A 26349-nucleotide genomic window follows, 5' to 3' on the forward strand; every position below is an offset into this window, starting at 1 on the left:
GAGTGAAGAAGATGCACTTCAAATGTTCAATAATGAGAAATTATTCAACACCAATGAAACAAAGCAGGCCTACAAGAAAGAACAAGTCAAGAACCGAGCAGAAAAATGGAAATGGCAATGGCTTAAGAATGGCAGCTTGAAGAAAGAAACAGAGGGTTTAATACTGGCTGCACAAGAACAGGCACTAAGAACAAATGCAATAAGAGCAAAAGTCAAAAAATCAACAACAAACAGCAAGTGCCACCTTTGTAAAGAAGCAGATGAAACAGTGGACCACCTAATCAGCTGTTGTAAAAAGATCGCACAGACTGACTACAAACAAAGGCATGACAAGGTAGCAGGGATGATACACTGCAACATCTGAAAAAAATACAAGCTACCTGTAGCCAAACATTGGTGGGACCATAAAATTGAAAAAGTTGTCGAAAATGAAGATGTAAAAATATTATGGGACTTCCTACTACAAACAGACAAACATCTGCCACACAATACACCGGATATAACTGTAGTCAAGAAGAAAGAAAAACAAGTCAAAATAATCAACATAGCAATACCAGGGGATAGCAGAATAGAAGAAAAAGAAATAGAAAAAATAACAAAATACAAAGATCTACAAATTGAAATGGAAAGGCTGTGGCAGAAAAAGACCCAAATAATCCCAGTGGTAATTGGTGCCCTAGGTGCAATTCCAAAACAACTTGAAGAGCACCTCAACACCATAGGGGCAACAGAAATCACCACCAGCCAATTACAAAAAGCAACTTTACTGGGAACAGCCTATATTCTGCGACGATATCTATAACAACAACATTGACAATAAAATTCAGCCATTCTAGGTCCTTGGGAAGGACTCTATGTCTGGATAAAACAACCAGTCAATAACACCTGTCTGACTGTGTAAATAAATAATAATAATAAATAATTTAAGTAAGGCATTGCTTCTCAAACTTTCCCTCTGCCTGCACCCCTGCTAGGGCCTTTTCAGTGAAAGAACCAAGAACCCGATCCCAAACAATGTTCGCTTAGCTAACTCGTGATAATGAGTCAGATGGTAAGTCTAGATGCTACTGCTTCAGAGACCTTCCAGGAGACACTGAATAACTGGTTGCTGCTGCCTTGAATCCTTGGGCTGCTTGCTCTCCTGCCTCTTGTTATGATTTTTTGTAGCATTGGCCTCCATGAACTTGCTTCATCCCTTTTTTAAAGCCTTGGATGCTTGTGGCTGTCTCCACAACTTCTTGTGGCAGCAAATTCCATAAGTTAATTATGTGCTCTGTGAAGAAGCACTTTCTTTTGTTGTCCTGAACTTCCTGCCAATCAGTTTCATCAAATGAACTCAAGTTCTTGTCATATTTTATTTTATTTTATTTTATTTATATCTATGTAAACTTTGAGAACTTTTTTTGAAAAGCACTATACAGTGGTCCCTCGACTTACGAACTACTCGACATAAGTATTTTTCGAGTTACAAACGGCAGTTTTAGATCCGGTTTTAGATGCGGTTTTTTCGACTTACAAATTTTTAGATGGGGTTTCCTCGACTTACGAATTTTACATGCGGTTTCCTTGACTTGCCTGCCTGTTTACTGCCTGTTTATTCTTGAAAAGAAATGTTCCTGTGCAGTTTGCAAGCCTTACTGGGGGTCTGGGTCTTTTTTCTAGGCTCCAGAACGCATTAATCCGTTCCCAATGCATTCCTATGGGAAACCGCTTTTCGACTTACAAACTTTTCGACTTACAAATGTGCATTCGGAACGGATTAATTTCGTAAGTAGAGGGACCACTGTATAAATATTCATTGTATTCATAAAAACAGCCCTGCTGAATCAGGCCCAAGGCCTATTTAGTCTAACATCCTGTTTCATACAGTGGCCCACCAGATGCCTCTGGGAAGTCCACAGGTAAGAGGTGAGGACATGCCCTCTCTCCTACTGTTACTCCCCTGCAACTGGTATTTAGAGTACAAGAAAAGAGTACTGGTATTTGTAGTACAAGAAAGGGAGAGAAATATCTCTCTGTCCACTTGCTCTGCACCATGTATCATTTTATAAATGTCTTTATCACTGTGCTATAACATCTTCCATGTCTCCAGGAGAGACACCAATTAGCGAATTAGTTTATTCATGTTCATACTTCTCCTCCTCCTCCTCTTCTTCCCTTTCCCCTCTTACATCTGACACTATGAAAAGTAGATGGTTTGGCACAGCTCACACTGCTGCACACATTTCAAAAGACCGCCGGTGGTGTTACAGAACAGGGCTGTTCTATTATGACTTAAAATTGCACCATTGCAGTTGCACAATGATGCTACATCCTCTGGAAATAATGGATGTAGCATCATTATTGACAGTGTGGCACTGGGCAGTGCTGAACTATCTACATTTTGCTGTGCAGAATGTGAGCCAAAATTGTTGTTGTTGTTGTGTGAAAACTCATCAGGTTTACCCAGCAGAAATGTTTACATGCCTGTGAGATGGCCTGTACCCTTTTCCAAGAGAAAAAAGACCACTGTTTATTTACATATGCTAAATAATTATCACATAAGCACAAATAAAATTGCTTGTTGGCTAACATAAGGCCAAGTTAGAATGAAAGGCAAAATAAACTGGCCCAGTAATACCATCCCACGTAAGTAAGAAGTACACGTTCCCTTGTTATTGCTCCAACTTGTCCTTCTTGCCTGTGTGACTACCCACCCCTTTCATAGTGAACTTTTACCTCACAGAAATTTGCCTACGAGCCGGCAAGGTGGTTAAAAGCCAGTGTATTTGGAGCTGGAGTCTAACCACTCAAGTGCCACTGTCTATAAAAGTCAAATCTCTCTCCAAACATTGTGGGAACCTGACAAAAATATCCAAGGGGTTTACATAAATTATTCCTTTGGGGCACAATGTTATGTGCAGCCGTCTTTCTGGAGACACTGGTGTGGCTGCATTTCTGAGAAAAAGGAAGGGCTACAGTGGTGGTGGTGGGGGGGTCAGCTTTCACAGACATTGCTTTTCCAGAGGATAGCCGCTGCTGTGCTTGTAAGAAGCAGAGTAGAAGACGTGAAGTGGGAGCATATAATCCTTTGCAAAATAATCACTGATTACTTAGAAAGATAGTGGAGATGTGAGGGCTGTCAAAAGGCCTGGTATAAGATAATGGTTTAAAGGCACAAACTTCTCACTCAATATAAAAAGACAATCTCGGAAGCAAATACAGTATACTAAAAATTGTATTTATTATATATTGGGAAGAGTTATGTTTGTTTGTGGAAAATAAAGTTACATTTCACAATTAGAGTATCTGTGGATACCAAATTTTGCACAAACAACCCTACCACTCAGATTAACCAAACACACACTTTTTACACTGAAATATTCTGGGAGGAAGCTGTAAATACCCTTTTTTATGCAAAATGACTTTGCCCAATCAATGATAGGCCTCACCTACTAGTCTATAATATTTAAGGGTTTTGTAAAATATGGCCTTATAGGAGGAGATATCCTCTTGCCAGTAGACATACTGTATATAGTATTCACTTGAAAATTTACTTATGGCAAATTTTCATTGAAAATTTGAAAAAGTCATTGAAAAAGTGGCAACATGCCTGGTTCCGTTACCCTTGGGATTGCCCAGATGTGGAAATTGAGGAAAGGAAACTGCTGAGTTGAAGTCTGCTACCCAAAATATAGTCCTCTTACTTTCTGTAGAATCTGTACCACAAGCCCCCCCCCAACTATGATCTCCAGTCTTTCACCATCAACAAAAGAGGTAGGCTTGTAACAGTTCACATCGAGGATACATCTGCCTAATCTCATACAAACAATACCTGCCCATCACCCCACAAATAATTCCTATAGCTGAAAGGCTTACTCTGCCTCCTGTATGCTGTGTCCATTACTCTGCGATGGTCACTCTTCCATGAGTAAAAGTCAAGTCTATGTTTGTTCTTTTACTTAAAGATAGAGCAGAAAAATGCAATCCCTATTCTCACTGTATGTTCAACACACGTACAACCTGTATGCATTATATGCATGTGCAGATCTATATACCCTTCCAATTAGTCATCCATAATGTTGGACACATGTACAGCAGTATATTTCCTACCTGTATATTTCCATTTGAGGGATGTGTACCTTGGCTCATTTTTAAAATGAGCACATGTACAGTAACTCATACAAAAAGACACAAATGTGTGCAGACACCTGAATGGACATACAACATAATGTATGAATAGGGCTATAATTATTCAACAGTTCAAAATATGCCTCAACAGCTGCAATATGTGAAATGGCAAGCTGTGCACTTCCTTGTGCCTTAGTGTTCATGCGCATGTGTGTGTGAGAGAGCCATGCATGAAAAACAAAACACATCAACAGTCTAGGAGAGCAATTCTGATCAGGGCTGTGGTATGGGGCGAGTGGGAGGTAATTTTTCATCTTGCCATAACCCTAGTTGTCATTTTCCCCTCCCCACAGCTGCTATTTGCCCCACCAGTATCTTTATCCCATGCAGCAAACAGCTTTTGGAGGATCATTTTAACCAGGAAAACAGTGCAGATGGAAAGGGATAAATGCACACCACCAGCACCACAATCCCAGCTGGAATCCTTCTCCCACCTGCTTGGCAGCATCTGCTATTTTCAAAAAGGGCATTCAATCACAGATCTACTTGTGTCTTATTTAAAATGATGCGGATTCATCTAAGGGACTAGGTTTTGTGGGGTTAAGGTGGCTGAATGCACAAATAACCTGAGACTCAGTTACCTTCTCAGGTTTGTGTGAGCCTATAACTAGATAACACATTTTGATCTCTGTGTTTTTGCACTTCTGCCAGTGATCTGTATGCTGCAGGCAGTGGAATTGTGCATGCATTCCACATTAGGTAATCCGCACTGACTTTGGGTGGTGTTTATAGAACTTTACATACGCACGGTTTCTTGGTTGCTAGGATAGATGTTTTTTCTGGGGGTATTTTGTGGGATACTCCTGTTCATAGGAAAATAATGACAGCTATCAAGCTGTTGGGATGTAACACGGCTATTTCACTCACAGCTCTGATGTTTCCTGTCAGACCACACATGTAGAGGCCACAGAGGGTGGTGGAAAACCCACTTGATGAAAAACCAAGGAAGGTAGAAAGGAGCCCCAGCTACCCTTTCCTCCGGAGTGCTTCAGCAGTGGAAAACCCATGAACAGTCCTGCAGTGGGATAAATTAGCCCTGTTACCCAAAGCAAACATTTGTGGCTAGAGTCTAGTTCCTTTTTTAAACTCATGATTTCCCACCTTTATGAAGAGAAATGGGATTGCTCTCAGTACATAAATGTTTGATAGCCTTTCCAGATTATCAGTTGTTAGTACAATAAATGCAGATTTTTTATCCAGTTATCCCATGTAATTCAGCTGTCTGTACAACAGCTAAATGGTGGTTGCAGGAAAAACACATTTATCCAGCACTGAATGTATTGTATTTTGTACCTATGGTTCTTCTCCCAGCAAGCGCATCCGTTGCTATTGTGACTGCCATGTGCAATGTGATTGCATCACAAGCATCTATTGGTTTTTGTCTGTGACATGGGTGGTGGTGAGTGCACAACTCCATCTGTGCTTGCTGTCCTCTGCACCCTCTTGATTTTATAATATGAACTAATTGCTTTCATTTTATTTCATTTATTACTGTTCTAAAAGAGGTTGGAAAAGTGACCAGCCAGGGTAGCAGAGCTATGTGCATTCCTGACTGGTGGTTGTGTGAATTCGAAGATCAAGGTAGGAGGAGAGAAGAGTGATTGTGTGGGAGACAAAGAGCTGGGTAGGTTGGCTTTCTGTCCACCCTTTATAAAATGCTGGAGACAGAATGTAGGTTGGCCATGCCCCTTCTACCCAGCTCCCAGATCACTCTTCCCTCCTCCTACCTTGATCTTTGAATTCACGTAACTGCTGAATGGGAATGGGAACAGCTCCCCTACCCTGGCTGTCTGCTCCTCTGATCCTTCTTAGGATTCTGTGAACAGCCCTTCTAATGTTTTAGAGCAGGGATGGCCAACCTGAGGCCATCGAACCACAGGTGCACCTAGGTACCCCTGCTAACTGGGCAAAGAGGTACCTTTTACCGTGGTGATTCTCTCTATTTAGCAGGGGGAGAGTAACTGGCCCTATCCACCCCCAGCACAGTACTTCCAGTGACTGTTGCTGGTGTCTATCTTATGTTTCATTTTAGAATGTGAGCCCTTGGGGACAGGGAGCCATCTTATTTATTTATTATTTCTCTGTGTAAACCGCCCTGAGCTATTTTTGGAAGGGCAGTATAGAAATCGAAATAATGATAATAATAATAATAATAATAATAATAATAATAATAATAATAGGTTTATAGAATATAATAAAAAAGCAGGCTGGATGAAAGAGGTCAAAAAATGTAACCAACAAATGCAAGATCTAATAATAACACCAGAATAAATGTGAAAGAGCAAAGAAAATTAAAAATTGGACTGCTCCAGGCGATGATGAACTGCATGGCTTTTGGCTTAAACACCTAACAAGCCTTCATAAACACCTATCAAAACAGTTCAATCACATTTTGCAAGGAGGTGATATTGAACAATGGCTAACAACTGGGAAAACTCATTTCATAATGAAAGACCCAGAAAAAGGCGCAGTTCCAAGTAATTATAGACCAATAACCTGCCTGCCAACCATGTTCAAATTATTAACTGGAATAATAGCAGATGAAGTCATGAAACACTTATTAACTAACAAACAGCTTCCAGTTGAACAGAAAGGAAATTGCCCGAACACCAGAGGCACAAAAGACCAGCTGCTGATTGACAAAATGATTTTAGAATATTGCAAGAGAAGAAAAACAAATCTAAGTATTGCATGGATTGACTACAAGAAAGCCTTCGACTCATTGCCTCACACATGGATACTAAAATGTTTAGAAACAACTGGTGTCAGCAAAAACATTCAGATATTTATTTTTAAAAAGCAATGAGCATGTGGAGTACACAGTTAACAATCAATGGTGAGACACTTGGATGGGTTAGAATTAGAAGAGGCATTTTCCAAGGGGACTCACTATCCCCTCTGTTGTTTGTAATCGCCATGACCCCACTTTCACAAATACGAAACAAAACAGGCCTCGGATACCAAACATCTAAAACATCAAGTCAAATCAACCATCTGCTGTACATGGACGATCTGAAGTTGTATTGAAAGTCCCAGTCAGAAATCGAATCACTGTTAAATACTGTCCGTATATTCTGTAGCGATATAGCAATGTAGTTTGGACTAGACAAGTGTGCTGCATTAATAATGAACTGAGGAAAAATAAGAAAAACAGAAGGAATAGAAATGCCCAATGTAAGCAACATCAAGAACCAGGAAGAGAAAGAAAATTAAAAATATTTGGGCATTCTCCAGGCTAATAACATTGCACACACTGAAGTTAAAAGAAAAATTGGAATTGAATACATCAGGGGAGTTAGAAAAATCCTCAAGTCCAAACTCAATGGTGGGAACACCATACAAGCCATAAACACCTGGGCTATACCTGTTATCAGATACACTGCAGGAATAATAGACTGGACCCAGGCAGAGCTATAGATGCTAGATAGTAAGACCAGGAAAATAATGACCATCAATCATGCTCTGCACCCCTGCAGTGATTTAGATATAGCTATACCTCCCTCGCAGCTCAGGTGGAAGAGGAATGATGCAAGTCCATCAAACAGTAGAGGAGGCCTTGAAGAAAATATAAAGAAGAGTGAAGAAGATGCACTTCAAATGGTCAATAATGAGAAACTATTCAACACCAATGAAAAGCAGGCCTACAAGAAAGAACAAGTCAAAAACCGAGCAGAAAAATGGAAAAATAAGCCCCTGCATGGTCAATATTTGCACAATATAAGTGGAAAATCAGACATCACCAAGACCTGGCAATGGCTTAAGAATGGCAACTTGAAGAACGAAACAGTGGGTTTAATACTGGCTGCACAAGAACAGGCACTAAGAACAAATGCAATAAGAGCAAAAGTCAACAAATCCACAACAAACAAGTGCTGCCTTTGTAAAGAAGCAGATGAAACCGTGGACCACCTAATCAGCTGTTGTAAAAAGATCGCACAGACTGACTACAAACAAAGGCATGACAAGGTAGCAGGGATGATACACTGCAACATCTGAAAAAAATACAAGCTACCTGTAGTCAAACATTGGTGGGACCATAAAATTGAAAAAGTTGTCGAAAATGAAGATGTAAAAATATTATGGGACTTCCTACTACAAACAGACAAACATCTGCCACACAATACACCGGATATAACTGTAGTCAAGAAGAAAGAAAAACAAGTCAAAATAATCAACATAGCAATACCAGGGGATAGCAGAATAGAAGAAAAAGAAATAGAAAAAATAACAAAATACAAAGATCTACAAATTGAAATGGAAAGGCTGTGGCAGAAAAAGACCCAAATAATCCCAGTGGTAACTGGCGCCCTGGGTGCAGTTCCAAAAGACCTTGAAGAGCACCTCAACACCATAGGGGCAACAGAAATCACCATCAGCCAATTACAAAAAGCAGCTTTATTGGGAACAGCCTATATTCTGTGACGATATCTATAACAACAGCAACAACATTGACAATAAAATCCAGCCATTCCAGGTCCTTGGGAAGGACTCGATGTCTGGATAAAACAAACCAGTCAATAACACCTGTCTGACTGTGTAAACAAGAAATAATAATAGGTAATTTTTGAGCCTGGACCTAAGGACCTTTGGATGCCCCCCTCCCCTGCAAATTAAGCATCATCATGCTCAGCCAGGTGACTAAAGAGGATTTGGGGGCCCCCAGGGGCTGTGGAGGCCCCAAAGTCCAGGGGTAAGAGCACTTCTGCATCCAGCTGTTGTTGTATGACCACTCCCATTACCCACAGCTTCAATAACTGCAGCTGGGGATGATGGGAATTATAGCCCCAATGGGTAGAGAACTTCTGGCTGGCCATTCCTGGTTTTAGACTGGGAGGCAAATTAGAGACAGACATCAGCAAGGTAAGGCTACAACTTCCCTCTGCTGTATAGTGATGCCATTCTATACACTTTGCATTCATTCCACTTGATTTAGTTATTTAAAAGCTGTGCATTCTCTCTCTCTATTGCTGGGTTGCAAATCTACTCTAATTTATTTTTAAAGGGGGCAAAAAAATAAGCAGTTCAACTTCCCCATCCATTATTTGGGGAATGCATATCATACATTTTCTTTGCATGGGACTTGTGGGGCTAGTATGTAGTTGTAACATGTATTCATCCACTGCCCTCCATTGGCCATGATGGAATTCAGAGTTGTTTCTAGTCTAGCCCTATTTAGGCATTATGTTGTACAGTTATACAGATGTCTGTACACCTGTACATGTTTTTGTTTGAATGAATGTGTCCATTTTATAAGTGAATCTGGGTACAGCCTCCCTGAAATGCAGGATACATATAGGAGGTATACTGCTGTACCTGCCTTCAACAAGTGAATAAATGTACCTATGTACAGATCTGTCCCAATGTGCACTACACAGAGATTGTACAGGTGTTGGACACAATGCATGAAGAGGGCTTCTGTAAATGCTGGGGAGAGAGAGAGAGAGAGAGAGAGAGAGAGAGAGAGAGAGAGATGTTGTCCAGATAAGCATGCAGTTTAGGATATCATTAGCAGCCTGCCCCCTCTGCCCTCCACTTTCCTGTAATTTAGGCCTGTACTGTATTTCCCCCATTTGCAAGACATTTATTTGAGATTCATTAACTTGTTAGTTGTATTGACACAACCAAATTTATGCCATTTTGATATCTTCCCCTTCTCCCCCCACCCACCACCTTAAATGTTCTGCCACATACCTGTTGGTATTAAATTCAAGGCAAGAACCATAACAAGGCAATTATTTTCTCACCAGGTATAGGAAATGGGAAATTAAGTGAAAAGCATTTAGTTAATATTCTATTATTTGAAAACTAAAATTATGTGCATCAGGAGTGGTTCCAGGGGTCAGTCGGGTTGGGCACTGACTGGGGGTCCAGTGCCTGATGGCTGACAGCCTGAATGGTAGCAGTGATATGCAACTACTACTACTGCTGTTGTTGCTGCTGCTACTCCTGCCACCATTTATATACTGCTTTTCAACAGAAGTGCTCAAAGTGGTTTACATAGAAAAATTAAGTAATAAATGCATAAGATGGTTCAGTGTCTCAAAAGGGCTCATCATCTACAAAGAAACATAAGGCAGATACCAGCAACAGCCACTGGAGGAATGCAATGCTGGGGCTGGATAGGGACAGTTGCTCTCTGCCTGCTCAGTAGAAGAGAATCACCACTTTAAAAGGTGCCTCAGCAGGGGCTGTGGCATGCTTTGTGGCGATCATGCTGATTGATTGATTGATTGATTGATTGATTAAGTGCCATCAAGTCGGTGTCAACTCTTAGCGGCCACATAGCTAGATTCTCTCCAGGAAGATCTGTCTTCAACTTGGCCTTTAAGGTCTCTTAGTGGTGCATTCATTGCTGTCGTAATTGAGTCCATCCACCTTGCTGCTGGTCATCCTCTGCTTCTCTTTCCTTCAACTTTCCCCAGCATTATGGACTCCTCAAGGGAGCTGGGTTTTCACATAATGTGTCCAAAATAGGAGAGTTTGAGCCTAGTAATTTGTGCCTCAAGGGAAAATTCTGGATTGATTTGTTCTATGATCCATTTGTTTGTCTTCCTGGCTGTCCATGGTATCCTCAAAAGTCTTCTCCAGCACCAGAGCTCAAAAGCATCAATACTTTTTCTGACTTGCTTCTTCAAAGTCCAGCTTTCTCATCCATAGAGTGTCACAGGAAAAACCATTGTCCGAACGATTCTAATCTTTGTAAGTATAGACACATCACGGCATCTAAATATCCTTTCCAAGGCCTTCATTGCAACCCTACCAAGTGCTAGTCTGCAACGTATTTCTTGACTGCTGAATCCTTTACTGCTGATGGTCGATCCTAAAAGGCAGAATCTATCCACCACTTCAATGTCTTCAACAATGGCAATCATGCTGGCTGCTACCATATTTTTAAAACAACAATGCAATATGTGAATCCCATCACTGTGTCACTGTGATACAGCAATGAGGCCGTCACACTGTGGTGTTTACCTGGGTGGTGAGCACTAGCAGTGATTCAGAGTATTGCCATCCTGCTGTGCAGCCATACCATTGGGGACCCAGAACAGGGTTATGACCCAGGGACTCCTGAAATGTGGCACCAAGCTTGATGAGAATAAGTATTGTTATGTTTGCTCATGTGCAAGTTCCAAGTCAAGCTAAAGAGGAAAAACAAAGCTATCCAGTTCCCACGATATGATCTTGAGAACGTATCCAACAATTTCAAGGAGAACATCAGGAACTGCTTTGAAGTTCTGAACCTCATTGATAGGGAACCAGAGGAACTGTGGAATGAAACCAAAGAAGTTGTTAGGATGAATGTGAAAAGAGACTGCCAAAGACCAAGAAAAAGAAGAAAGCAAAACGGATGCCACAACAGACAGTGGAAATTGCCAAGAGGAAAGAAGCCAAAGTCAAGAAAGATAAAGACCTCATGAAGGAACTTAATAGGGAATTTCAGAAAGCTGTTAGAAGAGATGAGAAGCAGTACTACAATGACATCTGTAAAGACCTTGAGGATGGAAACGTCGGACACATTATGCGAAAACCTAGCTGCCTTGAGAAGTCCATAATGCTGAGAAAAGTTGAAGGAAAGAGAAGAAGAGGATGACCAGCAGCAAAGTGAATGGGCTCAATTACGACAGCAATGAATGCACCACTAAGAGACCTCTATCAAATGTGTATGCCGCCCCAAACTTCCATCTCTGGGAGGCTTACAACAACATAAAACAAGTTAAACACAAAATTAAAAACCTTAAAACAATTAAAACCCACAATTAAATTAAAGAGCTTGGGTGAAAAGGTAAGTCTTCAAGGACTTCTTAAAAGTTGTCAGAGATAGGGAGGCTCTCTCTTCTTGACAGTGGGTGCATTCCAGAGTCTCGGGGCAGTAGCAGAGAAGGCTCATCCCTGCGTAGCCACCATATTGGCAGCTGCAGATAGTCCTCTCCGGATGATCTCAATGGGTGGTGAGGCTCATAGCGAAGAAGACGTTCTCTTAAATACCCAGGGCCTAAGTTGTTTAGGGCTTTATAGGTGATAACCAGCACCTTATATTTTGCCCAGAAACTGAAGCCAGTGTAGCTCTTTTAATATAGGTGTAATATGGTCTCTTTGAGATTACCTGGAAACCAGCCTGGCTGCCATATTCTGTACCAACTGCAGTTTCCGGACTATGTACATTGCTATTAATACTGACAAATCTGTTTAGCTGGAACACTTGGATTTAACAAAGCTCTTTACATCGCTTTGGTAACACAAGCCAGAACATGTGATGATCCACCAGTAGCCACATATGATATTGATGCTAGTCGTTGCTGCTACACCATGAAGGATTTGTACTGTGGCATGCTGATACTGTGCGAAGGTACTTCAGCAGCAGAGGCTGGTGACTGTAATGCAGCCTGTTAAATTCTGCTTAAAGTATGTTCAGTATACATGATTGTATCATTCTAGCCTTCAGGCTCTAGACTGAATCTTAGAGCAAAAGTGGAAACCACACTTTGGACAGCCCCAAGTAATATACTGGCGTATCTCATTGAACTCCTTGGATATTTCTTCCTTCAGAACATTACCACTTCACCTAGGTCTACAAGGTAAGATACATTAAATGAGTTAATGCAAAATGGGGGCAATGTAAAGGTTTTGTAAGTCCAAATATTTCTCCTTTAGGTTCTTTTATTTTCAATCAATCCTTTAAAACTGCAGGTAGAGAATCAATTTGTGTCTGCAATAATATAACCAGATACGAAGATGTCTTTCAGAACAAAAATGTTTTGTCTTAATCTGTTGACTCAAACAATGAATGAGGAGCAGTGTTCTCTCTAAATTTTTTTGTCTGTGTGCAGAATGAGTTTTGCTCTGGGCAGCAGTATCAAGACAGTGTGAGCGCACATGCATTCAGAGTGGGGCCTTCCTGATTAAACCTGAGTGGGATCTATAATTAACTGAGTGGACATCAAAAAATGTGTGAGCGGACACACATGCACATGCCTTAGAGGGAACACTGATGGGGAGAATGTAAACTGGTTCCAGTATACCAGACGCAGAAGTTATGAAGACAATAAAATTAAAGTTGTGCTGATGAGTCGGTGTCGACTCCTGGCAACCACAGAGCCATGCAGTTGTCTTTGGTAGAATACAGAAGGGGTTTACCATTGCCTGCTGCCCGATATAGGTGATCCCCATAGTCTGGGAAACATACCAGCGGGGATTCAAACCGGCAACCTCTTGCTCCCTAGGCAAGTTACTTCCCCACTGCGCCATTAGGTGGCTAGACAATAAAATTAGGGTGCCTGTTGGTTCGAAGGTGGGGGGGATAGCTTTAAGTACCACGGAAGATAATCTTACCCCTCCCTCCACATTTTTCCCACCAGCGCTATATGTAAAAATGGTCTTGCAGGGTGGCAGCGTACCTCCTTGCCACCCCAGTGTATGTCAGACTGGAAGTACCCAGAAGTGCTCGGTGCACGTGCGCATGTCGTGCTCATGTGCGCAGGTCGCAGTGTGTGCACATGCACCAAGCACTTCCAGGTACTTCCGATCCAATGTACACCAGGGCGGCAAGGAGGTATGCTGCTGTCCCACGGGAGCATTTTTATACAAAGCGCTGGTGGGGGAAATGCGGTGGGGGTAAGAGCACCCTCCCCAGTCCTTAAAGCTATCCCCCCACCTTCAGACCAGCCGAACCGCCGGACTTTCGAACCGGTTTGGAGGTCCATAAAAGAGCCTCTAAACAGTTTCGGGCACATCCTATATAATAAAAGGCTAAGTGAGTGGCCGTGGCTTTGGAACGTTGAGGATCTGCGTCCCTGCCTCCCTGGGCTGTTCCAGCGCAGGCCCAGAAGAGCCCAAGGGACACAGGACCTCAGACACCAGTGTCCCACAGCCACGGGCGGCCATTAGCCGGTGTGTGGCGGCGGGGGAAAGTGGCCGAGGCGGCGGCGGAGCCGCCGCCTCAGCCATGAGCTGCAGCACGGCGAGAGGAGGCCGAGGCAACCAGAAGCGGCCGCCCTGAAAAGGGCGAGGGCAATGGCGGCGGGGGAAGACCGAGACGGGGGACAGGGAAGCTGGGCGAGGTGGCGGCGAAGCCGCCAACGAGGCCCCCACCCGCTCACAGCCGTCGCCGCCGCCTGCTCACCCGCCCTCCCAGCTGCCCAAAATGAAGCTGGGCGAGGTGGCGGCGAAGCCGCCAACAAGGCCCCCGCCCGCTCACAGCCGCCGCCGCCGCCTGCTCACCCGCCCTCCCAACTGCCCAAAATCACCTTCCCCGCTCCCCCCCAAAAAAGATTAAGGGCCAAAATGGCCCATGAGAAGGTCGCCGCCCCCGCCTATCGCCCTCCCAGCTGTTGAAGACCACCTTACCCACTCCAGCCCGAGGGAAAAAGAGGAGCTCACGAGCAGAGCTCCTCTCTGTGCTAAGTCACTGCTCAAACTGCCGCTATGGACGCAAAGGACGCCTATTGCGTCCATTGCGACAGTATAGGCAGCAGCTTAACACAGAGAATAGCTCTGTTTCCGAGTTCCTCTCTTCTCCTTCGGGCTGGAGCGGGTAAGGTGGGCTCCGGCAGCTGGGTGCGCGGGAGGGCGATAGGCGGGGGCGGCCACCTTCTCATGGGCCATTTTGGCCGTTATTCATCCACCCCCCCCCAAAAAAAGTAAAAGCAAAATAAGGAAGAACAAAAACAGAGACAACAACAAAACAAAAAACAAAAAGAGAGAGGGGACAAGGGGGGGGGAGAGACAGAAAGAGAGAGAGAGAGACAGAAAAGACGGGATAGAAAGCTAGCGCCCGTTATCATAACGGGCTTAAAAATACTAGTCCCTAATAAAGATAACAGAATAGGGATGTGCACAAATCTTGATTCGACATGTGATTCGGTACACATCCCCTGCACCTTTAACAAAGAGGAGAGCAAGTGCATACCTGTTCCTCCTCCACTCACTGCCACTTCCTGAACTGGTGACTCTCTTCCTAGCTATCTTCATGTGCCAGTGATGCTCTCCCCCAGCTGCCCCCATGCAACATCTGATCGGCATGTACATGGCCACGTGAATGCTGGTGTCATGCAGGGGCAACTGCTGGAGACCGCCACCGGCACATGAAGATAACTGGGAGGAGAGCCACTGATTCAGGAAGTGGCATCGAATGGTGGAGGAGCAGGTACGCACCTGCTCTCCTCCATGTTAAAAGGTGCAGGGGATGTGTTCCGAATCGTATGTCGAATCACAAACCACGCACATTATAACAGAACAAGAGTGGAATAATATCTTCAGTGGCCAAGCAATGAAAGCTGTTTGTTTTAATATGAAAGAAATTTTTCTGAAAATATTCTATCAATGGTACATGACACCTAAAAAACTTAATAAGGTATACAGAATCTCTATGAAGTGTTGTAAGTGTGGGGATTTAAATGTAGACATTCTCCATATGTTATGGAGTTGTGCTGTGGTTCAGAAATTTTGGAAGACAGTATTAGATAATTTAGAAAGACTAACAAAAATAATAATTGAAAGAACACCTAAAGTGGTTCTGTTGGAATGTTTTGTAAATATCCCCTGTAAACTGAGAATAACATTGGGCCTTTTGACCGCTGCTTAAATGATAATCCTCTCTCTGTAAGTGAATGGTGGAAAAACGGTTTGGGATGTGGTTCAAATGATGGAAATAATAGAATTCATAAGACTGAAAGAAGAGAGGCAAATAAGGTCATCTTTTTTGTTAGTGGGATCCACTTTTGGCATTTTGGAAGATACAATTTGATATGGATTTTAATGTTTATACTAAGATGATATTATGAATGAGATAATTTTCATATGGCTATGTGTATAAGATTGTTTTGAAAACGTGTTGTATAAAAGTTATTTTGTATTGAGTACTTTTGTATAGAATTTTTTAAAAAGAACATCTTGGATACGTCTTCCTTCAAAACATTACTAGAGCTCTACAAGATAAGAGGCCACAACTCCACCATGGCTCTTAGATTTGAAAAGTTGATCTCAACCCTAATGCAACATTCAAAACCTGTCCAGAAGAACTGAAACAATTTCATGATGAAATAACTAGAAGGGAAGGGAAGATAATAGGGAAGAGAAGAATACATCATTTATTTCCAGAATCAAAATTAATTAGATTCTTGGGGAGTCAACTAATTCTCTTGTAATAATGAATTAATGAATCATTTAAAACTGAATTATTGAAGTAATCTCAGCACATGGAGAGGGATGCAGAAGAGCCAATTACATCCTGTAGTGGCAGCAGGAACGTCAAGATTATTAGCTGCAATTAACTGAAACTTGGTTTTTAAGCATAGAGTTTGAGGGGTTGAAAGCAACTTGAAAGACTTCCATTAAATGACCTGTACTGAAGGAGGATTCTCCATGCATCCAATACCCCCAAGAGATGATGTAGGTTACAGTGTACTTCAAGCTTTGTCCGGACAAAGGTGGTATTTGTGGGACAGTCTATAAGAAAAAGTTGTCAATCAATGCATTTAAGCCATGCCTATTATTGCTAACACAGAGTTTACACCAGAGTTGATTGGATTTCAGCAGATATTTCTGACTGTAACAAATACTCTGCACTTATTCAAAATAGAGAGCACAATATATATGGCCAAGATTCACATTCTGGACCCAAAGACCTAGATCACATGTATCCTTCGTGTTGTTCAGTTAGAGAATTTAAATGTTCCCACACAGACAAGGAGCTGGTCTCCTGCCCATCCACACACTGACAGGGAAAACTCTCAGTGTAGGACAGTGTAGACACTGTATACTCTGCATGGCCGGCTTCCCATGCCAGAGGTTGTTTGGGGGGAGAAGGGAGAGGTGCCCTCCTTTCCCAGGGCTATTTCCCATTATTCTGATGATGTGCTACTGTCCTAAGTCATGTCTGTGGGGAGCCTAGTAGGCATGCCACAGGCCACAGCAGAAGAGGCAAAAATCCTTCTCACACTGTTTTTGCATTTTTTATGAGATAATTTTATTTTTGTATTAATTTTATTGTGTTTTATTATTCATTCATTCATTCATTCATTCATTCATTTACACTTCTAGCCCACCCTATACCCAAAGGTCTCAGAGCAGGTTACAATAAAACCGATATAAAACGTAATTTAAATTCAGCATAATAAAATCAAAAATACAGTTAAAAATACAGTGCCTGAGAGGGAAAGGACCACTACATCTCTAATCAAAGGCCAGGGTAAAGAGGTGCATCTTCACCATTCTCCTGAATGTACACAATGTCGGAGCTTGGTGCACCTCAGAGGGGTGGGCATTCCACAGCCTAGGGGCCAACACAGAGAAAGCCCTCTCATATTTTATACTGCCATGTGCTGATCTGAGCACAGAAAAGGGAGCTCATAAATTATTTAAACACACTCACACACTTAAAGGGACATTTTTCATATACCTGCTGCAGACTTACAACCCTGGATCCTCCAGAGAATATTTGGTGGTTGTGCTCCAAAGCTTTTTCCTTGTACAAATAGCCATTTTCTTGCTTGAGAAACCATGCAGTATCTATGGACTGTGTTCCATATGCAGACACTTGTTTCACAGTGCTAATCCTGCACATAGCACCAGGAATTGGTCATGCCCTGAAGCTCCTGTCCTAAATGAGCATCCACTGCTGCTGCAGCTTCCCATCATCACCTAGTAAGCCTCTCCATTGGGACCTAGCATAATAGGCAATGGAAGCTCCTCTCAACAGGTGGTTTTAAGATTCCCCATATTCCACAATCTTGTGCCCTGATGAATCCCACACTCCCCACAAAGTTGCCCAGCTGGGAAAGCTAATCAAGCAATGGAGAGCCACCACTGGGGTGCTGGAGGAAGAGCATCTGATTGCTGCCCAGTGACCTTCCCTAGGCATCATGGGAAGAGAGTGCATCATGGGAAGAGAGTGCATCTGCACCTGCAAAGTGCACAATGGTGGGTTGGGGATCAGCACAGTGCACACCCAGCACAATGCATAACCTGGCAAAGATCTTGCACAGTCTGCTCAAAGGCTTACAGTGTTACATATGCACATGGATATCGTTTTCATGTACATCCAAATATCATTTTCTAACAAGATCTGAAGGAGGATATAAAGACATTGAGGCTGTTCTTATGAGCAGACAAGACCGGGCTTGAGCAACAAAGCCCAGGCTTGGTTGTCCATGGGAGCCACCAGGAGCCACTTGGCTCCTGGCAGCCCCTCAGTGGCAAACCCAGCTAAGAAGCTAGGCTGTTAAATTAGGTTACGCTGGTGCTGAAACACCAACAGGTGCCTGCTCTTTGCTGAGGGGATTCCAACAATGCACCCTGCATTTGCACAGTGCATTGTAGAATTTCTGGAGGCCGGGACGATGCATCCTGACCCCTGAACCTCTGTGCTGCCTGAGGCAGCAGTGGAACTTATGGGCGCACAATTCCCGTGTGCCTAGATCCAGCACAAGAATCACCTGTGGGGAAGGCGAACTTCTGCAGCATACTCTGCCGCCCATCAGCATGCCCACTCATGACATTGTTATATATGTATTATTATTTTTTTGGTTTTTTTTAATCACATCTCGCTTTTTTGGAAAACTCGAGGCGGCTCACAATATAACAGTGAATCCATACCACAAATGCAGAAGTTGCTGAGCTTTCCAATTTATATAGCAAGTACTCATGGCCTACACAATACTGAGGATTTTTAGGTTGCTGGTAGTTATGAAACAGACAGCCACAGTATGCTAGCTCTTTAAACAGTGACATTGCAAAGGAGGCAAAAGGTGTTTGCGATGTTCATCTACCATGTGAAGTTTCTAATAATCCCCACCAGCTCTCTGAATAATTAATAACAATAAAGTGGACCATACAGTGCTTCAGTTGTAGAGTTCGGGAATATTAAACCTCTTAACCTTTGAGTTGTCTACTTGATTTTAAATTAATATGATACTCAAGAAGATAAAGCCCACGCTCCTCCATCTTTATTAAGGAGACACATGATTGTTAATGTGTGGAAGGGATCTCATTATACTAATAAAGACTGGCAAAAATATTCAAAGTGAATAGGAGGGTCATTTTTGCTTTTTTCCATAACCATTTGCAGCATTGCAAAGTCCTGATTTGTGAAGCTACCTTTTTGTAACCTTCTGAGGTGACGGCAGGGATATTCAACAATAGGAAACCTATTAGCAGCTTCTCTTTTCAATCTGTTCTGTTTTCAGTCCATCTGAAAAAAAATGATTTAGCTTTTCTACTTCAACACATCTCCACAATTGGGTACTGAGAAGACTGCCACAATAATGGCCCTCAGTTTGTCAGTCTGGGAGAACCGCAATCTGACTGTTTGGGAGAGAATTTGTTTTATTCCAAAAAGGCAATTTTGGCTTTTTGCAAGCAAATAATGCATCAATATTATTTTCAAAGAAATGCATTTTATGTATAGTAGCAGTGTACTATTTTAGATAGAAGAATGGGTACCTCATAGAAAAAAATGAATGAAAAACCTCTTGTGTATATATAGCAGTTTACATGTGTTGGATTAATGCATATTGAAATCTACACATGTGACATCTTACATTTACATCACTAAGTGCACAACATAAGAACATAGGAAGAGCCCTGCTGGAGGCCTATCTAGGTTTCCCCAGTGGCCCACCAGATGCCACTGGGAAGTCCACAGGTAAGAGATCAAAGCATGCCTTTTCTTTTGCAACTGGTATTCAGAGGCATCCTGCCTCTAGGCCTGAAGGCAGCCTCTAGCCATCATTTCATGGAAATATCTTGAATTACGACATTTCTGCATCAAAATTTAGCAATGTGTCATGTGTCCCTAATAAGTAAGAATCAAGTGGTTCTTGATAAGCAAATGGTTGGTGGGCTTGCCAAGGCCCTTGAAGAGCTAGCCCAGCCATCTTTGCCCTTGCTTTGTGTGCCACCGCTAATTCTACAAAAATTAGGCAAGCCCCCACACTAAGTAAGAATGCAGCCCACATTACTCTCGACACTCGTTTTGTGCAATCTCACCCTTCCATTCCCCACTGGCTCTGTTTCTGCTCCCACCCACCCACAGTTAGTTAAGCAGACACTCTGTGGTAGTCATCCAAGAGCCACATTCATCTGGAGGCAATAAGGCTATATTGAATAAACCTTCAATAAGGCTATTCTCACAAGCAGCCCAGCCCAGCCACACAGGTCCCAGCACTGCAATGTTGCCAAGCCCAGCGCCATGGAATGGCTGCTAGCCAGGATTAAGGGTGCAAGCACACCCTTAACCTGCTTGCTGGGATTGTGTCACAATATCCTTCAATGCATTGTACAATGAACGTGGTGCATTGGGGGATTCCCCCAGCAGGTAGGCACTCTAGACACCCATCTCCTGGGAGAATCCCCCAAGGCACCACGTTCTTTGCACAATGCATTGAAGGGTATCCGGAGGCCAGGACGTGCCGTGGTCCATGCTGCTTGCAGTCCATGCTCCCAGCAACATTTACTTTATTGTCTGGGGGGGGGGAGTGAGTTGGACCCAGCCTTTCTGCCCCCTCCCCCACCCAGTGAGCTCGACTTCTGGTGGGGAAGGGGGAAATATGCCAACATTGGCCACATTACGCAAACCCATCAGTGTCACCATGTTACATCCAACTTTTGGTTCTGGAAATGTCAGTATGTTCTGCCTGATTTCCAGTTACATTTGTAACCAAGAACTGAAACTGGTTACAGATGTCGGTTCCAGAACTGAAAGTCAGGTTCGCACAACACGACAAGTGTCAAGATATCACACAGACCCACCGGAAGTCAAGCTCTCTACTGAACTCCAGGATCTAGAGATATGCAGAAACCAAGGTTTGTGCACTGATTTGGCGCTGCAGAGGTGAGCAGGGAGCAGGGTCTTTTTTAAAAAAAGGAGAACAGGCCCTTACCTGCTCTCTACCAATGCAGTGTTGTTGACCACACAAATGGCACCATCGCATGCCATGTGAAGCCATCCCTATTAGAAAATGATGGAGAGAAGATACACATGATAACCATAGAATACATTGTTTCATGCATCAGTCTTGCTGACATATGTGTGAACCAGCTCTTGTGACAACCAGAAGGAAATACAATGTGAACTCAATTCCAGGAGAGGTAACATATCTGGCTAAAGAGGTAATGAGTATTTTGTGGGTTTGCTAACACCATTACATCAACTTATTTATTTCCAGGTTCTTTGCCGCAAGTAAACACAGCATGATGCTTTTGTGCAGTCCCATAACTCTCTTCTTAAAGTAGATGTATTTAAAGTAATCATCCATTTATAGCATTTATGCCTGGCAGATAAGTGTGAACATCCAGCAACATTCTGTACTTGCCTGACAAAATTTGATAGGAAATAGAAAGATTCTACAGAAATAGGATTTCAATGATATTTATGGAAAAACACTGCAGGCTTATACTCCCCCCACCTTAGCTTATTTGCTACTAGTGAGCAATAAAATAAAGGTTCATAGTCTCTGAAAATATGATGCTTCTTTATACACAAAAGGCCTGTTATAACACTGTTGTGGCCTCATCTTCACATTCATATCTTCAACCCTAGTTGCAGCTGTGGGATACATCTCTACAGGAATTTCCCATGCCCTTAGTTGAGCTCTTTAGCACCATCCCAGAGGTTCAGGAGGAGATCCCTGAAAAATCAGATACAGCATGATGCAGCTTGTGCAAATAGCACGGTCCAAGTGATTCTTATCATGGTTATTTATTTTCTACTGTGAAGACGGACAAGAGCATCAACATGGGTTCATCTCTGAGTCCATGTGTCTTGCAGGGATTGTCTGAACTGAATCAGTACATCTGACCCCTGAGAAAAGCTCCTTGCAGATATGCCCATCATAATGGAAAAAGGTATTGAGTCAATATTGAATAGGGATGTGCAAATCAATTTGAATTCAAATCAATTCATTTCAAATCTAGGCAATTTGAGCAATTTGAATTTGAATCAAATCACCCCGAAAAAGGACTATTCCATTCAAATTTGAATCTGAATCGATTTGACAACCATTTTCGTACCTTTTTAAAACCAATCAGGCACCCTGATTGGTTTTAAAAGGCACCAAATCAGGGTCAAATCAATTTGTATACGAATAAAATCGACCCTGTTTTGAAGGATTCAATGCAAATTCAAATTGAATCGGTCAGATTAGAATTTGAATTGAATCACCCCTTAAAAAGGTGATTCATGTGGAGTGCCAGGATCAAGTCTGATCCTGGTGCTGCCCTCGCAGGTATCCTGACTTTTTATCCCTGACTTTAGCCAGGGTTTAAGGATGCAAGTGTGCCCTTAACCCCAGGGCCGGGGTCATGAGTATACCCGGGCTGCATGCAGTGTGAGCATACACAGAGTTGGACACCTAGAGCACCCAACTACTGGAAGAATCCCCCACTTATCATGCAGTGTATTGTGGGATTCCTAGAGGCTAGGGAAACAAGTTCCAGCCTCCAAAGATCCATACTGCAAGGAGCAGCGCAGGTCATGTTGGTGTATGACGGCACCCTGAAAAGGTGTTCATAGATTGTCTGGGGGGAAGGCAGGTTCTTCCATGCCTTCCCTGCTGCTGCCCTTCCCACCCATCTCATGGCCATGTGCACGACCACACAAACTAGTAGCTTCCCATGTTGCTATGTGTGTCAGAGTTGGCTCCAGTCTGAGGAGCCACCTTTTCTGTGGCTGAGTCTTTCCAAGATTGGGGGGAGAAGATAAATAGATCGTGACAATGGCTTTACTTTCTGCCTCTGGGCAGTTGCACACTGCAGCTAGTCACCATCCCTCCACCACACCCATTGGTGTCCCCAACATAAGCAGTATTCTGTTGGGGAAAATGGCAGCACCCAGTGGCTTCTGCCATCCCGCCTCCCTCCACATTCCTCCAGAACAATGCTATGTTGGGCAGTGTGGGATAAAATGGTGGCTGCTAAGAAGCCTAAGGGCAGGTATCAGCAATGGGTCCCGGCAGCTGCCCAAGGGTGCCAGAAATGGACACCAGGCCTGGTGTGTATGATAGGCGTGCTGATATCGCTAAAGGAAATGATAACTGTGCTTCCTGTCCTGCCTAAATCTCTTTCCACTTTCTATTGCTTCCTTAGCCACTCAGCCATATAGTGGATAATCTATGTACAAACAATGAAACTCTTGTCTTTTATAAGTTCTTGTTGCCTGTCATATACTTTTATATATTTCTAAGTGGGTCTGCAGCTATGTTTCTCTTAGTAGCTGACGCTGAATCTATTGTTCTACAGAATCTGCTAGCTATACGTGTTGGAAGTGAAGGACTATACGCTGTCTCTTGTCTCAAAGACAGTGGAGGACAGACTAGTGAGTCAGAGGGCTAGAGGGTCAAGACATTGGTCATCCCTTCTCTACTGCTCTGACACTATCCCTTTGGAATGTAGATTGCTAATCTCAGGGACACTTCCTTCCTTCCTCTCTTCTCTTCCTGTTACTTCTACCTTGCAACATGCAATATCCTCTCCCCTGCACCATGTGTGCAGAGATGCAGAATCCACCTGCATCCCTCTAGCTAGCTAGATTAGAGATCCTAACTCCTCACTTTCCTATCTAGAATGGAGTCCTTTAATAAATGCCATATATATTGATTTGAAACTATGAACTGGCTCCAAGTTACTTTACTCTCAGCATACACGCATGCCAAACTATATTCCGCTGTGTTGTGCCTCTGTGCACTCTGCTATAATGAAAAAGGGTTTCTCTACCAGAGAGAATTCCCAACAATATGTACTGGCCAGCATCCAGACTAGCACTATGTTAGTGCAACGGTGCTGAATTCCATACTAAGGATATGCTGTCATGTGAGCATAGAAGGGGCAAATTTTGACAATCTCTTCTGCCTTCTGGAGCACACTACATGTCATGAAAATATGTCCCTGGGTGTTACATGACCCTCATAATCAGCTCCATAGGGCTCAGCAATCCTGGTTAACTCTTTGACGAGAATCACTGTGATTTTGTGAACACAGCCACAATAGAAATACCTTATAGATACCTGCATATGAGAAAATATATTTATTACATTTATATCTGGCATTCTTTCCATGATAGATATCAAGGTGGCCCACAGGAGTTCCTAGATGGTCACCCATCCATGCATTAGCCAGACTTAGACCTGCTTAGTTTCAACAAAGGGGCTGCAGCATTTGCCCTCAAACTGTGGTTTTAGGGGAAAAGTCTATTAGAAGCTTAGATCATCAATAATAATTGCAATTAAATGGTAGAGAGTACAGGAAAACCTTGGCATTTGCAGATCCGGCATCCATGGTTTCGTGTATCTACAATTGGGTCGCTGACCTCGGTATACGCGACCAAAAACCAGCACACAAAGAGTTAAGATTAGCATATCTGTGGGTTGGGGGTGGGTGTAAATGACCTCTGAGGTAATTTCCATCCACCATTTTGTGAAACTGAGCCATTTTGTGGCTCATTTACTTGCCCCCCCCCCAAAAAAATGGGGAAATGCTTTAAAATTGACTATTTCCAACTTCTGGGAGGCATTGCTGGATCTCTGGAGCCCCGGAGAGCACAGTAGGGCACTTTATTTTGCCCTTTTAAACCTCCCCCCTTTCTTGCAATTTCTGGGCCTCTGGGAACCTAACCCCACACAATCCCATTGCCCCAGTGACTCAGTATTCACGGTTTCCATATCCGCTGTAATTGCGGAGAATGGAACCCCCGCAAATACTGAGGTTCTCCTGCACTACAGGATCACTGTATGTACACACCCTCCAACATTTCCAAGATAAAGCTAGTGACACTTCTGTGTACTTGTAGGATTGCTCTGTACTATGTCATCAACACCTCAAAATGAACCTCGCTTGCTGCAGCATGTGAGATGGGAGGCTACACATTATTTATTATTCCATTTGTACCCTTCTTCTAAGGAGTTCAGGGCAGCATATTTGATTCTCCTTTAAAAAAAATCATTATAGCAACCCCATGATATAGCTTAGGCCATGTCGCACCTGTCGAACCTGGGTCCCCAGATATTATTAGACAACAATTCTCATCATTCCAAGCCACCTTGGTCCAAGATAGCAACTGACCCAAGGACACCTAATAAGCTTTGAGGCCAAACAGGGATTTTAACCCAGGTTCCCACACACGAAATCCAAGATTCTAATTACTAGACCACACACTGCAGGATGCCTTCGTGTTCATACATATGCATTTGCATGCATGTGCATCAAAGTCAAGATGCATTTGCTTCCCACTCAGAGTTTTAGTGTCTCCAGTTCATAGGGAGAGCGCTAAGCTGGAGAATGGCAACTCCAGCAAAGACATTTTCAAAAGGTATCTGGGCAAAATCCCTAAGAGAAAAAATAGGGACAAGTATTTACCAGGGATAGATTTCAAGAAATCAGGACTGTTTGGGGTAGACAACTAGTTCATATGTCAATAAGTAACAATATACAGTAATAAATGTAAACTGCCTAGAGACTTGATGTTGTAGGCAATATATAAATCCATAAAATTTCACACACACACATACCTGTAGCCACTTCTAAGCATGTTATTGTGTCACTTGTTAAATAACAAAACTGTTCTTGATGAAAATAAGGACTAAATGATAATCAATAGTCTAAAACTAACCAGTAACCAGTATTAATTGGAGAAAGGTCCATATTAGAGATTTAACAGTGGGTTTAATTATTATTATTTTAGGGATTTTTTTTGCAGGCAGCAAATAATTCAAAATTTAGCCACTTGAAACCAAATCTAGGGGAGCATTTGACTAGCAATTCCTTATTGTGGGTTTTACAATGTTAAACTTGTATAAACAGATTAAGCATGTTTTAAGCTGTTTCCTAAATAGCCTGGGAACTAAGAATTAAGTACAGATCCAGCCCATCCCCTCAAAAACCAACCCACCCTTTTCCAAGCTCAACACCTGCTGTTCAAAACACATCACACAATGGCCTTCATCATATCCCCCAGCAGATGTGAGAGATGCCCAGAGGTTTCTCAGATGTTTGTTTTCCTGGGTCACGTGAGGGCACCAGGAAGGGGAGGGAAAATTATTCTGGAATTCCAAAGGTCACTGCTGGACAAAAATAGTGAAAATTGCACACATGTTGAGAAAAACAAAGACTTTGAGGTCTGGCAATCAGGGAAGAATTAACCAGGCTAACATTTCATATCTCTGTTCAAAATAAAGGAAAGGCAAATGCAGT

This window comes from Hemicordylus capensis, chromosome 6 (assembly GCF_027244095.1).
Source record: "Hemicordylus capensis ecotype Gifberg chromosome 6, rHemCap1.1.pri, whole genome shotgun sequence".
Lineage (NCBI taxonomy): Eukaryota > Metazoa > Chordata > Lepidosauria > Squamata > Cordylidae > Hemicordylus > Hemicordylus capensis.